Below are 19,339 nucleotides of genomic sequence, written 5' to 3' on the forward strand. Positions count from 1 at the left end.
GAATAATAAAAAATTATGAGATTTTGGTTAAAATCAATATTTAAAAAACATTTTATATATTAAAATAAAAACCTGGTTGAATCTTTCCATTTCTTGCACGAGAACGGTGTTCATGCTCTCCTCGTACTTACGACTGGGTATTTTTATAGGGCAACTTCCAAATCTGAGAATGTCTTGAGCGATGTCCAATAAACTCGATCAGCAAAAACAAAATGGGATGATGTATGTGGGTTTTATATACCTCAGGGTCAATTAAATATCCAGGCAAAGAGAAAATAGAAAGGCTTAGAAATATTCTATCTTTGGAAATTATAAGAAAATGGTTTCTAACTTACAAAGTACCATAGAAAATTTTTTTCATTAGTTAATCAAAAAAAATACCGCGTAGATAATTCATACAAGTTAGAAGAAAACATTATAAATTTTATTGCAAATGTTAATGAAAATAAAGAAATTATAATTGATGAAACTTACCACAAGTGTAACAAATACTTTAGGTCAAAAAGAATTGTTGCAAACATTAGGAATTTTTATCAACGAGAATCCTGCCATAAAAGGTGATTTCCGTCCAAGGTGAATTCGAAAATACTACATTCTTCAAATTGGCCTGGGACACAACCTGATACTAATCATATCAAGTTCTTCTGTCAAAATTAAATTTATTATTTTACAGCTCGCTTTCTATTGTTTTGTTCAAATGCTTGATGAAGGATGCCAGAACCTAAAAAAAGTGAAGTTGGTGACAACAGAGCCAAGAAGCGATACTGGTTAAGAAACTCAGAGTACAAATTTAGATAGAGCTATAAAGTATTTTAAAGACACCTTACATCTTGAAATTGAATATTGTTACGACAACAATTACCACAATCGGCAGATCACGTTTGTTTTTATTAGTTTATAACAAACTAAATAAATATTTCTTTTGAACAGTCAGCATTGGTTAATGAAAATGGACCACTATATAGGACTACCGTGAGATATGCGATTATTGCAGGATTAGAACACATGAGAGGCTTTTGTAATGGCAAGCATTCCTATTTTGATGGTATGAAGTTTGAACAAATTGTGGAGCTTATGAGCAACGATGCACAGAACTTTTGTGATAAAATGAAAAAAAGCAACAGTTTTCAAATTGTATCTGGAAACAGCAAAAAACAATTTTTTATGTGGTGGATCAAAGAATGTCTTTTCAAAGAAGGTTTTTGATAGACTGGCCGATTACGCAACAAAAAGTCAGGTTTTTTAGTAAAAGCTCTAATCATCCTAAAATCATTTAAAAGAACTTACCGACAATGATAGAAAATAGACTGATTAAATTATCTAAAAACAGAAATATTTTTGACCAAAATGCATACACATACCAAAACGCTTTAGACAAAACAAGTTTTAAACATAAACTGACTTATAAGGAAGATTTTAACAAACAGAAAAAGAAAAGAAGCAGAACAAGAAAAATAATTTATTTCAACCCACCATTTTGCGAATCAGTTAAAACAAAAATAGGAAAAATGTTTTTTGAATTAATCAGCAAGCATTTCAATTAAAACAACAGTTTAAGCAAGTTAATAAATAAAAACAACTGTAAGTTAGCGTATAGTTGTATGAGCAACATAAAAATGTTAATCCAAGGACACACAAAAAAAACTTTAAATAATGTGGAAAAAACTAAAAATACTGGCAAAGAAGAGCCACTATGTAATTATAGAAACAAGAGCTTATACCTGCTAAAAAACAAATGCCTAACCAAGAACGTTATCTATAAAGCTACGGTTACGACAGAAAAAGAAAGCAATATGTAGGGAGCACAGGAGGAAATTTCAAAACAAGGTGGTATAGCCATAATAGTGATATGAAAGTTTACAAGGAAAACGGAACCAAACTGTCTAAATATATTTGGAAGCTAAGACGCAACAATACTAACTACTAATTTATTATTGAATTAAACTGGGAAATGTATTTTCACAAAGTTGGAAACTCAACTATGTAGATCATAATTCAAGATCATTAATAATTTCAGTATTATACAGTAAATACTTAAAATAATTGATTTCTTCACTGAAATGCCTACTGTACACAACAGTATAGTATTTGAAGTAACAAATGAGCAAACACAACAAAATAGTATTTGAAGGATATTCTTGCACATGATAGGACCAATCCTTCAAAGAAAAAAACTATAGGTGTACTAAAAGTCACTGCACTTTATAGTTATAATAATTTATATGTTTTTCAGTTTTCAAATCTTAAAAATTGTTGTTACAGATTTGGTACTACCTAAAAACATTTAATCAGCATGCAAAAGTGACCTTACGTTCAAAGATGATGCTGTGCAAAAATACTGTTTTAAATCAGAATATTCATGAAATGAGTCTAAATTTTTAAGTTACATATGACAATTTAAAATCACCCTTGAAAAATATGTTTTCAATCAACTTGATAACTATATCTAATGATGAAAACTCCTTTAAAGAGCGAAAGAACCAGAAATCGTTATCTAAGGACACAAGCATGAGTTGGAGTACAACGCTGGTAATGAAATAAAAAATATAAAAAGTGTTGGGTTAAGTACATTCTATACTTAACCTAACATTTCTGTATGTGATTAAAAACAAAATGTTTCCCGGAAATAGCCAATGTACCCATTGGTATTCGATTATGTATAAAAAATTTTGCTCATCCACTAAAAAACATGTTAACAAAGCAACAAATTTGCTGACCACTAACCAAGAAATAAATACACACGTGCCAAACAATAGTATGTTATGATAAATTTAGGCAAGAACATATGACAATTTTGACATGAATTTTGAAGAAATAGAAAGCATAGTAACATGGCAAAAATCTTTAAATGTTGAAAAAAAATTAGAAAAACTTTCACAAAACATGAGCTTGGTAAAATTACTAGACAGCTTATAAACAAATGTTTAAAAATATGCAACAGCAAGAAAAAGTGTTACAAACTTTTTGCTACCTTAGTACTATGGGAAATAAATGTTGAAAAATTGTTTTTTTTTAGAAACAATTGATAAAAATGTATATTGTTGAAAATATTCTTTCTTTCAGCATGGTTTGTCAGAAAAGTGAGGCAATGAAAAATCATATGGCTTTTCAGAGATCTGATAATTTTATAACATTAAGTTTTGATGTTACTGGGAGTACTGTTGCAATATGTAAGAAAAATACAAATAATTTATTACTTTAGAGTAATTTTTGAAAATCAAACAACCGAGTCACTTCAGATTTGGTTTAATAAGTTCAAAAGATCGCTCAAATATAGTACAAAAATATATAAAACATCTTTGGTTAAATATATAACAAAAGATATATTTGGTTTAAATAGAGTTGGGTTGTACAGAGACGATGGTCTAGCTGTATTATATAACTCTTCTGGCTTTAAAGTTGAAAGGCCAAAAATACAAACTCATGCCTTCTCCAAATCTATGGGGTTACAAGTCACTGTTGAGTTGCCACTAGTGATAACTGACTTCCTAGATGTGAAACTCAACTATCTGAAGGTAAGTTGAATGGTATCTCTTTTATGCCTTATAAAAAGCAAAACGCAAAAATAATGTTTGTTAACAAACAATCAAGCCATCCTAAAAATATCATACAACTAATTCCAAACATAACTAGTCAACGCTTGAACAAACGATATAGTAAAGAAAAATTTTTTTAAGATAAAAGATGAATATGAAACAACAATGAAAAAATACGGCTACCATAATAAACTTAAATTTGAAAAACCTCAGCAACAACCTAAAACTAATCAAAAACATAAAAGAAAAAGAAATGTAATCTGGTACAACCCTCCTTTTAGCAATTCAGTAAAAACTAATATTGGAAAACAATTTGTCTGGACAAAAATATCTGATAATTTTGACATGGCAGTGGGCTTTTTGTGGACCATATAAAAAATAATTTAAATATAAAATTCACACACGTAAAACTCCACGTAGGAATTCAAGGAAACGAAGAGGCAGACAAACTAGCTGTTCTTGCCAGAAAAATGTTCAAGAAAATGTAAAAAAATTGAAAAGGTAAAAATTCAGGTTTCTTTGAGAAAGAAAAGGTAAAAAGAAAAGTTAAAAATATATTTTTCCTTTGTCTTGTATATTTGACTAGATTGTTAGCATAGTGACAGCTAGGTTAGCTTGGTGTAAAAATTAGATAAAATATTTGTAGTCAAAACTCAGTTTATTATAAATGTCACTGCTCATAACAAACTGTATAAAGGCATACAATGAAAAATCAGCTTATTAGAAGTTTGCAATTGAATAATTAAGTTAAAAGCTACAAAAAAAAAATTCTCAATAAACAAACTAGTGTTTCTATTAAGTTCTTCTGGGAAGATCTGATTTAAGATAAGTTTATTAATAAACATAATATGTATTATGATATAAACAAAATTAAAAATTTGTTGGGTTAACAGAAATATGGCCAAAGAAATCTGTAATCTAAGTAAAAATCTGGTAATCATGACTTTTTCCAAAGAAACATTTTAAACAAATGTAAAAGTGAATTGCCATATTTTGTATTATATTATAAAGATAGTTGCTATGACCTAACTTTGCTTGTTACAGATTCAAATTATAAACATCTCATCCAAGTTGTTAAGACTTTTGATAAGTTATAGTTTTATATTACTACATCAACTTATACAAATATAAAGCTGTATGGCACAATTTCAAAAGACCACGCTTCTTTTATAGGACCAATTTTTTTCACCTACAAGTAAAACTGATATTTTCATTGATTTTCTAAACCATAGATAAAACCTTGCAAAGTTAGAAGATGAAACTTTTCATTTAAAAGATTGGCAATTCAAGTTAATTTTTGTCAGTGATAAAGAATGTTCCTTAACAAAAGTGATTGATAGTGTGTTTCAAATTATACCAGGATCCTTTGTAGCAGACATACTAATGGTATTCGATACTGATAATGACATTCTTAGATCAAAATTTAAATCTTTGATTGAAGAGTGTCTTTTACAAAGTATGATAAAATAAAAAATGTTATATTAAATTCTACTCAATTATCATCCTACACTTTAAAAAGAAAAAGGTATAAGTTCGGACTTAGTTTTCAGATATGTTTTACAACCATATATTTATTTACACCTAAATATTTTCTTAAACTTCTGAAATGTACAAAATGGAACTGGGGTATTTTGAGCACCAATGCAAGATGAACGAGATTAGCAACAAACAGACAAAGTACAAAATTGTATTACAAAAATGTCCCAAAAGGATGTTAAACACTTCAGGGAGTCAACCTCAAGGCAGGAAAGACACTGCAATAATTTATATCGCTTTCTGCAAGACAAAAGCTGCCCTTTACCAAAAATTCTGAGGTCCAGAACAGCGTCTAATGCACCAATAAAATACCAAGTTTTGCGTATGGAAGCAACAAATCCGGTTCAAATACATTTAATAAATGTTCTCAGCATTATAATCATATTTAAAAATTTAAAGAAGAGACTTGGATATACTCTTACATCCAAGAATGAAGCCTTAATTGTCAATTATACTACAAAGTGCGGTGACCTAGATAAAGCTGTGAGGAACTTAAATCCCAATCAAAAAATAAACCCAAAAGAATTTGCTCGCAATCAGCTAAAAAGTCTGATGTCAATATACACAAGGTCTTTAAATAGTGTCCACAGCCAAACAATATATGTTATGGTTAATTTGGACAAAAATATCTGAAAATTTTGACATGGCAGTGGCTTCTCCATGCCCAATGCCATATGTTAATGCATAGTCGTCAATACCTCTTTTTCCTCATACTAATAACCAATTTTCAACTGACAAACCGCTCTCTATTCCTGACTTATCTACCCAACATTTAAAACTCATTAATAAAACCCAAAACAGCTTAAAACAAAAAACATAAGAGAAATACCAACAAGAATGATTTCGGCTTTAGGCAACACTTTCTTATCTAGAATTACCACCATGCTCCAAAACCTTACAAAAAATGTTGCAATATACTACTGTAAAACTGAATTATTTTGGATGTCAACCACGTCATTGACTAAACAGAAAAAGGCCGCTTTTATGTAAAAACTATACAAAATCAACAGCAAAAAATTATGTATTTGTAAATGGAAAGTCACACCATCCAGGATCCATTTACATTTCAATTATACTTGGAGAGTCAATAAGACTAAAAATTCAATAAGTTAGTTATTAGTTGATGTATAATATGTAAATAAAATTAATAAGTCAGTTTTCTTCATAACCTACAGTTCTATCTTTGTCTTACTTGTCTTGCCATTTATTAGATTCTGTAGCTTTTTTAAACAAAAACATAACTAAAAGTCTTAAAAAAACTCTTTGCGTTTTAGAGAACTTAGTTCCTCTCAATAACAATTGCTTACCTTAATCAAAAATTAGGTATAAAGGGATGAGGAAAAAGAAGCTGCTCAGCAAGGTCGTGAACCATGGCCGCCAAAAAGGGGAATACTCAGAGTAGAAAGATGACGTGTTTAAAGAGGCTGCTGCCAAGCTGAAATTTAAGCTCATTGAATTTTATTAAGCAAAAATCAGCTTGGTAAACAATTTAATAAACTATACAGCTCTATAGCTCTACAGGTAGCAAATTTTAGAAAAAAAGTTGGTACAACCACATCAGTGATTTTAAAATTTGCAAAGAAAACGGCACAGAAAAATCAAAATACATTTGGAAACTTAATAATGACAATATTAACTTTAAAACAGACTGGGAAATAATTTATCACATTGGTAAAGCTGAAAACCCGCACAATATTTGTTGTGTTTGTATACTTGACAAAATCGTAATCACCAAAGCTGATAGAAGAGACTATCTAAATAAGCGATACAATAAGACTATTTTTTAGTCTTGCAAAAATAAATTATCAATTGTATTTATATAAAAAACTATAATGTCGCCATGGGGAGCCTTATGGGTCTTCCAAAGGCAATAGTGGGCATTCTCTGTAATTAAGATTGCGTACTTTTAGAGTAAAAACCTTTTGTTCTTACCAAGACGGAACAGTCAAAAGATCCAAAAAAAACTTAAAGGAGCATTTGATGAGAAGACAAATGAAATCTAGCATTGCAACAACCATGTTAAATTTTCCAAATAAAATTGAACTTTAAATTCTGCAGATAAAACTGCAGTTGAATTCATTCAAACAGAAACAGGTTCGATAAGTATCCTTGTGAATGATGAAGACTTAAAAAAAAAATTGTTGAAAAGATAAGGAAAAGTAGCTTTAATACAGTGAAAAATGTTCAAATAAATTATTTTTTAAATAAAATTAGTTGGAAGTTACTGCCACTCACATTACAAAGTTAAAGTCAAAGAAGTTCTAAAAATATTTTGAACTGTAAACAATCAAAATAGTTCAAATTAATAAATTTTATTTAGATCAAGAATAATATTTAGTTTATGTAGTTGACCTAGAAAGGTAAAATATTTTCACCTGGTAATGATAAGTAAGCATAACCTGTATTGTGGGCTGGCTTTTTTAAATAATCATGTCAAAATTGAAGAATCTAGTAAAACAATTACCATTTTTTCAATAGATGCATTTTAGTGGTTATTAAAAACACATATTTATAATGAGTAAAATGTTTCTTTTTCTTAATACTTTTTTAATAGATGCACAGAAAAACTGACCTTAAAACTTACACAGAGTATTTTTTATTCATAGGAATAAAAAATATTACACAAAAATGGAATTCTCTTTGTCTCATTCATGAAATTCAATTAAGAACAAAAGAAAAATAGTTGCTGAAAAAATAACAATAGTCAAAGACAAGTTGTTGAAGATAGCATAGCTAGAGATGAACGAATTGTATGTTGCAACTCCACTGTTTGGTTGCTAAAACATAATATTAGTTAAAAAAATAATTTCAACTCAAGTACACTTATTTATGATTATAAACAGTTTAGTATACTGATCAATTAAGCCTGGTCTTGTACAAAAAGTAAAAATTGCAACTTGTTTAAATTTGATAGAAGAAACAAAAATGTTCAGGCATTGCTTCATTCATGGAAGTGAATCACTCATATAGCAGTCAATTAGAAATTTTAGTTATTACTTCATAATGGTTTTAGAAACAGCATGTATGTTCACACAAAAGGGTACAATATGATAAATATAAATGTTTTTTAGCGTAGGTATAAAATATATAAGTGTGAATTTACAAAATGAAAACTTAAATAATTTGAAATATTGGCTTCTAAATAAAATAAGTACAATTTTAATTAAAACCAGTACAAATCAATCTTTGTTTTTGAATAATTAAGAGTCAGTAAATTATTTATTATCCAAATGGGAACACATTTATTGTATAAAAACATTGGACTTCGCAATAAAAGTTTTGCAAAAAAGAATGCACTTGTGTCAATGGTTCAAGACAATTTTGTCTAGATGAGACCTGTAAAAATAGATATTTAACCTAAACAGGATAGTTATAATGTATACTTCGTTTATGGTAAAAAAGTAAATTGGCCTGAGCGATACGTTGGGTCTATAAGTTGAGCACTGCAAAATTCATCTTTTGAAGTCAAGTGATAAAGAATGATAACTTTTGATGAATGTTTTGTGGTAAAAGATAAAATATAAATGTGTAAAATAAACAATTATTTAGGAAACATGAAAAGTAAGTCTGAAACAAGCTTAAAGAATAATGTATATTAAAACATGATTTTAAGCCATACTACTCATAGTACTGCTGATTTTGTAAATGTCATTTATAAGGCTTTTTTTAAGTAATGAATAACCACAGAGTAAAAAACTGTAATAAAATAAAAACTAAGTACCTGAGAAACATCAAAAATTTAGGATTTCAAGTAATAAAGAAACATCATTTGGTATTTATCGTAATATCGAAAAATTTATGCTTAATTTTGTATACTTTTACATTTATACATATATCAATACATTTTGTAGTATTAAAGTTTTTAAAAGATCTTGCCAAGCCTTAACAAGTAATAATAATACATTAAAAATTTCAGTCTTTAATATTTTTTAGTCTATTTGCAGAAAATAATTCAAATGAGTGATTTCTTTACTGAAGTACCTTCTGTAGGCAAACACAACAAGATAATATTCGAAGGGCACCTTCTTACACATTATAGGACCAATCCTTCAAGGAAAAAAAAACTATAGGGCACTAAAAGTCACTGCAAGGTAGTTTGTTTATAGTTATAATAATTTATGTTTTTCAGTTTTTTTGAAATTTTTGTTAGAGATTTAGTACTACCTAGAAGCATTTAACCAAACTGCATGCAAAAGTTATGTTCCAAGCAAAAATATCACCTTGCAAAAGTTACCTGTTTAAAACACTCAAAAGGACCATCACTGGGTATTTGGCGGTGTGGATTGTTGTAGCAGTAAACGTTTCATACATTGTTTGGGAATGGAGGGAAGGACAGATAGGGAGACGTTGGAGCCAGTAATTATTAAATATATTGAGCACTACTATTATATTGGACAGCTGTGGCCTATAACAATATAGAAAAATTCGTAGCAATGGACAATCTCTAAACTATGTTCATTTTAAAGTTGATTATGCGGTAGATTTTGTACACCCTCTTAACATTTGGGTTCATACCCAGATGGCTGAAAAGATGTGGGGAGATTTGAAAGATTTTATAAAAAAGAGGGTTTTCTATAAAAAATGTGGAGTCTCATGTGTACAGCTACAACTTTATATACAATGTGAAAATGTTTTTCTGAAAACAGTAAATTTAATAAGTAAAATACACCTAAACTAAAGGTTGACCAGGTTTTTGTTTGGAATAAAATAAGCTATAAACTGATTGAAAGTCTGTTTATTTCTGTTTATAAGTAAACACAAAACTTATATATAGATATATAGGCTTTTGAAGAAAGTATAAAAAGAAACAAATTTAGATTGCAATGGGTAACTTTACCCAAATTAAAGTGAAATATATATACTGTATTTGGTGTATAAAAGTTAAAAGTTATAAGAAACAGGTTATTCAAAAAAACACGATAAAGTTGTATTGTTGTCAGAAATGAAAATTACTCTTGAGATTAAAACTCACATAAGTTATTAAGCCAAATGGTTTTACAGAAAGCCTCATGATGATACAAATTTAACAGATAATGAAGATCACCAAAATTTTCACAACAGAAAATATGTTGGTTTTTTCACAACTTATTTTGTTAGAAATTGATAGATTCTAGTTGCAGAATTCAATATTCTGATAAAACAGAAGAACTTGTATGTAACTGTTGGAAAGTAATTTCACTTAATAAACTTTAACAGTTTATTTTGTACAAACTAACATTTTGGCTATTAGTTTATAAGAGATTGTTTTACTTCTGTAACAGCAGTTGAACTTACACAACATCAAAAAAAAGTATAAATTGTCTTGCATCTTGACATCCATAGTAAAATTTCTTTAAGTTATATCTTATTAGATGCTTGAAACGCTGTGTAAGGCATGAGGACTTTCATAACTCAAGAATAAAATGTACTGCATTAGTAAAAAATGTTATCCAAAGTACAAAGATCAACTAAAAAAATAAATAAGCTCAATGCTATTTTTGTTGATGAGACCACATGAGGTACTTAGCATTAAAGATTATAATTGTCTTTCTAGTAATTAATTTAAATAGTACACATTCAAAACTATGTTTATTTATGAAATAACAAAATATTTTTTAGAAGTAGCTCTTAGGTGCATTAGCATATAAAAGCAATTTTCAAAATCTTCACTTTTAAGGTTTAAAGATGTATAAAATGGAACAGGGTAGGCAATGGCCCAAAGATATATATTGAATTCTTCAAAATTGTTGAAAAGGACTCAAATCCACCTGCAGTAGGTAAGATCTATGATGTTGAAGAGCTTAATCAACCAGATGACTATGAATATTAATAAAAGTAGAGACAGAAATTGGTTTGTCACCAAAAAATACAAAGAGGAACTGCCTATATTGGCCAGAATTATTTACATCCTCCTTTTTAAAAAAATATCTGGCCGTTTATCCACTGTGGTCTGGTGTCCACTTGGTCAAAATGGACAAAACAAGGGACACCAATTCATCAGTGGAAAATTGGTTCAGACAAATTAAAAAAAATTTTCAATACAAAAGATTTAGAATTACAGAGTTTATAGAAAAATTATACCATCAGATTAGCGCCAGATGGAAAGAAAGACTAGTATATTTCAATAAAGTTTTAACAATCAAAACAATTAAACATACTAGAAAATTAGATGACATTAGCTCTAATGTTGTTCAAGAACGTTGGAGCAAAAAAAGGTACCATGAATAAACTGTAAGAAACAAAAAATCAATTAACTTTTTGACCCCTAAAGTGAAGTCTAGGTCAGATAAATTTTATCCTGTCATTAAGAAAACACCTTCAACTTCTCCAACTTACACAATGACCACAACTGTTTTAAAAATCCAGAAAACATGCGACATTTTTATAAATTAGATAACATTTACACACAAACAATGAAAAGAAAAGATAATGAAATAATACATAAATTTAAAAATTGTTCCATAACTGGCAAAAGTATAAAAACACTGCAAGGTTCTCAGTGGCTTGATGATGAAGTAATTTATGCTTATTTTCAATTAGTTTGTGATAGCAGTTTATTAAAAATATTTTTTGTAGATTCTTTAAACTATCAAACTTTATAAGTTATCAAAAATTAAATTTGCCTTATAGCCTAAAAAAAAGTAAAGTTTTTTTTGAAGGATTAGATTTAGTTATTTTGGCCATAAATTTTGCTAAAAGTAAAAATGATGGCCATTAGGGCTTTGCAGTTGTTAATATAAGAGAAAAAATCATAAGTTTTTGTGATTCAATTAGAAATTATGGTAGGGATTATTATAATGGTCATTGTGTTTGTGAAGATGGAAGTTTATAAGGACCACTAATTTCATATCAATTATAAAGCATATTAATGGCAGCTAGATTATCCAGAGACACCTCAGCAAACAGATGGTAGTAGATGTGGTGTTTTTGCTTGTTCCAAACAAATTTCAAGTAACCACCAATTAAATTTAGAAACTAAAGATATATCATTTCTAAGCAAAGAAATGACCTGTTAACTTACCTTTAATGTTTTATTTAGGTGAGGATAAATTTAACTGTTTTGTTGTGTGAATATTTTAATTTTGATTACTTATAAATATTTTTTGCAGTGTTTTTCAGATGAAATCAAGGACTCAACAAAATTTGTCAACAGTGGCATGAGGCCAAATCGTAAAAGATATTAACATTATTTATAAAATAAACATTTAAGAATTTTAATAACATGCAAACTAAGGGAAAAAATTAAAAAAATAATATTTATTTTTGGTTCTAAGGCCATAATAATGAAAAAATAAAACCTTTATTTTTGGAGGGACCCCATGAAATAATTCAAACCCCAAACCAATTTTTTTTATTAAAGACAAAAGTGCGTTCTCTAAAATAGAAATATTTAGATAGCTTTTAAGATAAGGAAAATAATTGACGTCAAAGTTTTATGTTTTTTGGAAAATTACCTTAATGCTGTGATAAATTGACCTCTGAACCTTAATGCTACCCATAAAATAATGCTCAATAAACAAACTGGTGTTTTCCTAAAGTTCTTCTAAAAAAATCTGGTTTGCATTTTTGTCAGTTAAAAAAACGTTAATGGTATGCTACCATAAGCTAGTAACAAGGATTAGTTTTTTTCATTATTTGAAACTAGATTGAAATTTTAACGAGAATATCAAAAACTTTTCATGAGAACACCACTTAAATCGACCGAAGCAAAGGTTTTGTTGAAACTTAGTGCATATTACTAATGGTACAACACTTTTCATAGTCTTTGAAGACCTTGCTCAGGTCTAAAAATAGAAAAAAAAGTGTAGTTCATTTAAAATATGTTTGAAAATAGTTTAAGGTTAAATTCTAATTAAACCTAAATAACATAACTATTAGTACATCAAGTCTAAGCGATGATTTAGAAATTAGTTTAAAGATTATTATCTTTTTAAGTATGTTGAAATTAACTTTAATTTCATTTCCCATAAAGTTATGTTTTCCGACTATCTGTAAACTAAAATTAGATATTTCAATTTATTTTTTTAGTAACTTAAAGTAATTTATTTAAATTTTAACTAAACTTATTTAAAGTGTTAAAATACTACCTTATAACATTAAAAAATCATGTTATTGGATTTATTTCCTCTGAAACCTTATAAGAAACCAAAAAAAAACTAAAAATTTAGCATACTTTTAAAAGTGTTAAACTCGATACAAAACATCCGTAAAACTTTAATTAGTAGAAAAAAGTATCTTTAAACTATAGTTTTAAAATAATCACCTAAATAATTTGAAAGATTATTATACAATTTTTTACCACGTTTTACACAAATCAGTTAAGTATATTACATAATTTAAAATAATATGGCAGGAAGTATTTTTCTAAGTATGTTTTAGTTTTATTCTCTATACGACAAAAAACTTAAACAGTTTTTAGAAAAAAAGATATAATTCTATTTTTACAGAGTTAAAATATGCAGCGAAAACCAATTCTGTTTTCTTAATAAGTGTGTAAGCTTTATTTATATTAATGTTTGACAACCTATATTTTTAGATTTAGTTATTCAAATAATTTTTACTAAAAAAAAGTATCGAATAATAATAAAGTATTTTTTATAGAATGTTTGATCTCTTATTTTAATAAAAAAGTTTGAATTATAAATTCAATTCATTGTTTTCTTGGAAAAGACGTCAAAAGGTATCCAGGTGGTGAAACAGGCTCGAAAACCAAAATGTTTTTTGTGCATCAAGTCTAAGACCAAATATTTTGCGCGTAATCAAAACTTTTACAAAAAAAATAAAACGTAATAGTTATAATTTAAGATAATAATGATATTTTTTATGAGTAGCAATAAAAACACGATTTTGTCCAAATATTATGTTTTATTTAAACTTCTACATGTCTACCTTTGTCAATTTAACATGTCAAAGACACTCATAAACAACGGACGAGTCAAAAAAGACATTATTTCTCGAATAAATAACGAGTTGTTTACATGAATATTAAGTAAAATGTTTTTTTTACTATTTCCCAACAACTAATTGACAATTATTTTCAGTCAAACTTTTTAACTTAAATTTAATTTTAACAGGGTTTAGGAAAAGTCTTGAGATGCATTTGGGACCTACAGCCACTAAATCGGCACTTTTTTAAAATAAAGAAAAGTATACATTATTTAGTCAAATTTCCAATTTGGGTTGGTTCTCAGATGTTGTATACATGGTAATTTTTTTAGGTATATGAACGAACTGAATACTAAACTAATGGGGAAAAGAACTTTTGCTAATGTCTTTTAGACATCACGTTAAACTGTTCTGGTAAACGACTCGATAACCGAAAAGGTTTTCCCCTACTTCAGGTATTTGGACCAAACTTTTTGGGCGTGTTTTTTGTCGTTCAGTAAACAACATGAAATGTATTCTTTAGTTAAGGCATAAAGTTTGAAGTTAAAACAGTAAGAATAATTTGATGTATTTTACAACACTTTCAAAAACAAATCAATCACTGGTATCAATGTAAAAGTGCATTAATATCATAGTTTCAGCTGGCAATGAGTTTGGTGTGTTGATGAACTTCAGTAAAACAATGCCCTCATAGAAAAATTTAAAACTGAAAAAGTTTAAAAAGTTATGAAACACTTAACAAGTTAAAGTTTGTCTTGAGTAATTATTTGTAATTAAACTTTTGCATTTATAAAGTTATTATTAATTTTGCCTAAGGTTGTAATAAATATAGAAAGACAAATATTTATTAAATATTAATTTAAAATACTATACTTGAGAAATTTTTGTGAGTTAAATCGATTTCAAATAGTGATCAAACATATCAATAAAATAAGTATCCAGCCGGATCCGGATAATAATTTCTAATTAGGATCGAGCCAGGTTCAAGTATAAATTGATTATCCGGCCAGATCCGTATACTTGATCTACTAGATTACCAATTCGAAATGCTCCGGCTCGCCGATTATTAATGTTGGCCACCCCTAGATTAGAAAAAGATTTAAAACAATTCAAGTTTGAAAATTTACATAGCGAAGATTGAATTATTTCACATACCTTTTTACTTGAAATAGAAACAAAAATACTTTGTAAAGACAATATTTAGTAATATTTATATTTTGTTTATATAATCTTTTTAGTGACGTTACAATTAAATGATAACAACAATTACTTGTATATATATACTATGATACAACTAACTGCTAAAACAAATTGCTCTTTTAAGTTACCCAAAAGAATTTGCTTTAGCACTAAAAAAGCAGCTTTTTAGGAGAATAAACAAACTTCAATCCTAAAGAAATTTCAATTAAATTTTAAAAGGTATGTTACAAACTAAATAATAAAAAACAAAATTAGATGGTGGTTTATCTAAAACTTTCACAGCTTTTTTATTAATGAATAAGCTTAATATACTTGACAGTTGAAAAAATTATATATTTGTGAAGAAATAAGTTAATAAAACTGTTTTATTTAAAAAAAACTTGAAATTAAAGAATATTTGAGATATATATCACTTATAATAGGTTATATCATATCTTCAACAAACTAAAAAAATCTAACTTTATATTTTTATATACAAACTAAAATTATTTTTTATCAGAAATATTTATGGTTACATAGGAGTTTATTAAAACGTTTTATAACTTTTAAAAGTTACTTTAAATTATTTTTGTAATTCAAAAGCTAATATGTGTAGCTTGATTTTTATGAGAAAATAAAATACCTTTATAAAATTTTGTTTGGGTAACTGAAACTTAGTTGAAATTCATTTGAATATCGTAATGATTAAACCTTTTACAGCTTTCTTAACAAACTTTGTCATACGAAAGTAAAATGTAAATGTTAAGATGCATAAAATAAATTGTATATCATAATTTCAAATTAAAAAAAAAGTTTGAAGTTTATTACTTAAGAAGGTTTATTTTGTTACAATTACCTCGAAAAAGTATACTTTTATATACCTACATATTTATTATACTTGACAAAAAAAGTTTTAATTATAGTTGTTAGTAAAAACTTTAATAAGCTGATTATGACAAAATTGTCAGAGCCAAAAAAGAATAGTTTAAAAAAGCCTTAAAAACAGATATTAATCCAAATTAAAAATACATTAAATCGTTATTTAATTTTAGTTATAAAATGAAATCCTTATTTTGTAACAAATAGAAAACATAATACTTTCTAGCTTACTTTGTGATAGTTAAAAGAAATTCTAAGAATAAAATAAAAGGTAAAATTAAAAAGATAAGTAATTCAAATGCTTTTAACAAATTAAAGGATCATAAAAAAAATTTTCCATACAAAAATACCATGTAGATTAATAAATACATGCAAGTCTAGTTTAGGAATAATCAGTAAGAAAATACCGGATAACATTCTGCCTGTAATAAGATCTGAAACAGGACTGCTACAGTGGAAAAAATCATTTGAAGTTCTTGAATGGTTTAATAATATCAAAAACAAGAATCTATTAACTTTTATGAAACTTGGTGTCGTGGGTTTTTATCCTAGTATTTCCAAAGAACTCTTAATAAATTCTATTCAATTTGCAAGAAAATATATTGATGTAATGATTAAGTTAAAATCATACTTCACTCATGTAAAACCATTTTATTTTTCAATAATGAGTGTTGGATAAAAAATAAATCCGCACATGATCTTTTTGATATACCAATTGGAATTTTTCAAGGAGCGGAGGTTTGTGAATTGGTAGGATTATTTATCTTAAATGAGCTATTTAATGATAAGAAGATCGACAAACCTAATTGGGGCCTTTATCGAGATGACGGTTTACTCATATTTAAAAAAACGATCACCAAGATTTATTGAACAATTGAGGAAATCTACAACGAAAGCATTTCAGAAACATAAATTAAAAGTGATAATCGAACTAAGCATACAAAGGGTGGACTTTTTAGACATAACTATGGACCTAATGAAGGACGAATGTCTTCCATTTAGAAAATAAAATGCTAAGAACATATATATGAGCTTCAATTCAAATCATCCATACCTAATAAAAAAAGAAATTCCATCAATGATACAAAAAAGGTTATCATCACTATCTAAAACCAAAGAAATATTTGACAAGATGAAAGACCCTTATGAAAAGACTTTAAAAATAGTGGTTTTAAAAAGAACTTTATCATATGTTCAAAATAGTTCTATCGGCTAGAAGAAAATTAGGGAAAAAGAAAGTTTTTTACTACAATCCTCCTTTCAGTAATTGTATAAAGACGAATATAAAGAAAAAATTTCTAAAATTAGTTTCCGAAATCGGGCTTTTATGGTTCCATATTTAATAGAAATCAGTAAAGAATTCATATTCCTGCATGCCTAACTTGAAAAAATAATTGTCCAACCACAACCAGAAATTTCTTCAAAAGTCAATTGAAACAACTGAAGAAAACAGTAAGTTTTGCAATTGTAGATCAAAAACTAATTTTCCAGTTAACGGTGAATGTCTTACTAAATGAGTCATTTATAAAGCAACAATTATGCATAACAACAAGGAAAATATTTACATTGGTTCAACTGGATGACAATTCAAAAGTAGATTTTATGAACATACGCAATAATTTAGAAATGTAAAAAAGAAAGATTAAGTAGATTTATTCACAAAATCAAAAATAGCAACGTTGATTGGAGAATAATAATAAAATGGGAGATTATTCGTCGTATTAACCAAAACAGACCTAGTAAAATTTGCACCCTCTGCAGTTTGGAGAGACTTTAAACTGCATTTGCAGATAACAACAAACTTTTAAATTTGAGAACAGAACTGGTGGGAAAGTGTAGACAGTTCACAAAATTTTATTTCAAATCTTAATTTACTAAATTTTATTTACCTACCTTTGTTTTCATTATGTAATTTTGGTTTTTATATTGTTTCTTGTATTTTACGTTAATGATAACTTACTTTGCTGAAAATTGCTTAAATTTAATTAATTACTCATCTAAAACTATACAAAGTGTTTGTCCATTGCAACTTGTGATCATCACTTTAGCGTGAAACAATTATTGATTAATAAACTCAATACAACTTAAGTCTTATATGTATTTAGTCACTTACCTAAAATTTTTATTCAGTTAATTCATTTTGAATATATGATATACAATAAAAAAACTATCAGTTTAGGAATTTAAGTTATTTACTTAACATTTAGTTAATTACATATGAAATTTTTGTTAAGCTGTTTGAAGTTATTTGACTTAAAAAAAATTACTACCAATTTAAACTTAATGCTTTAATCATTAAAAAAATTTACATTATAATTAATTTAACATTAGTTTTAATTTTTTTTTTATCTTTAACGAAGCTTGTAGACTATAAACACAGAAGTTTCATATAAATACAGAAGTTTCATATAAATACAGAAGTTTCATATAAATACAGAAGTTTCATATAAATACAGAAGCTTCATATAAATACAGAAGTTTCATATAAATACAGAAGTTTCATATAAATACAGAAGTTTCATAATCTATATCGAGCTAGCCTACAACAGCAAAATTTTAAAATAATTAAAAAACTTCAATAGCCTAAAATTAACAAAAATATATTAAAGACAGTTATAAAACAGATTTTTTTATAAAAATAAAAGATTTAAAGTATGTAACAAAAACTAGCCGGAAATTAGGGAAATATTTTAAAACAAGCTTGAGTTTTGCTGAAAGAACTTGAGCTAGCCTGAGTTTTTAAAATAAAGTCTTTCAACAAATTAGCCTGGGTTATTCTGAGTGTGTGGCAACCCTGAAATTGCTAAAACTTTCCTTTTTATATAACAAAATAAAAGTTTATTTCAATATTAAAAAATATAATGTAGAATAAAAGTTATTAAAGAATAAGTTTATTTCAAGCAGAAAAGTATTATTTGAAAAAAAAAAACAAAACTTAATACTTGTTTACAACTATGTTAAAATTAACAAATGATACAAAACTGTTCTTAATATTGTAAAACTTAATATTGGTTTGACTCTTATAAAATAGAATTTAACAAATAATTGAAAAAGTTATTAAGAATAATCTTGTTAAAAACTGAAAGATATTAACTTAATCATTTACAATTAAATGTAAAAAAGTCATAATAAAATAATTAGAATTGAAAGCAAGATAACGCAATTAGAATACTGCAAAAAATAAAAAGTATAAAAAAACTATTTTGAAAGAAAAATCTGGACAATTTATTAAATAACATTTATGTTTTGAAATAATTTTATATCTAAAAACTAATCTTTAACGTTTTTGTAAAACAAATAACTAAAAGTAAAAACTAAGAAGTTTACTATCAAACACTTAAAAA

The sequence above is a fragment of the Thalia democratica genome, chromosome 7, assembly GCF_965202585.1.
Source record: "Thalia democratica chromosome 7, ktThaDemo2.hap1.1, whole genome shotgun sequence".
Classification (NCBI taxonomy): Eukaryota; Metazoa; Chordata; class Thaliacea; order Salpida; family Salpidae; genus Thalia; species Thalia democratica.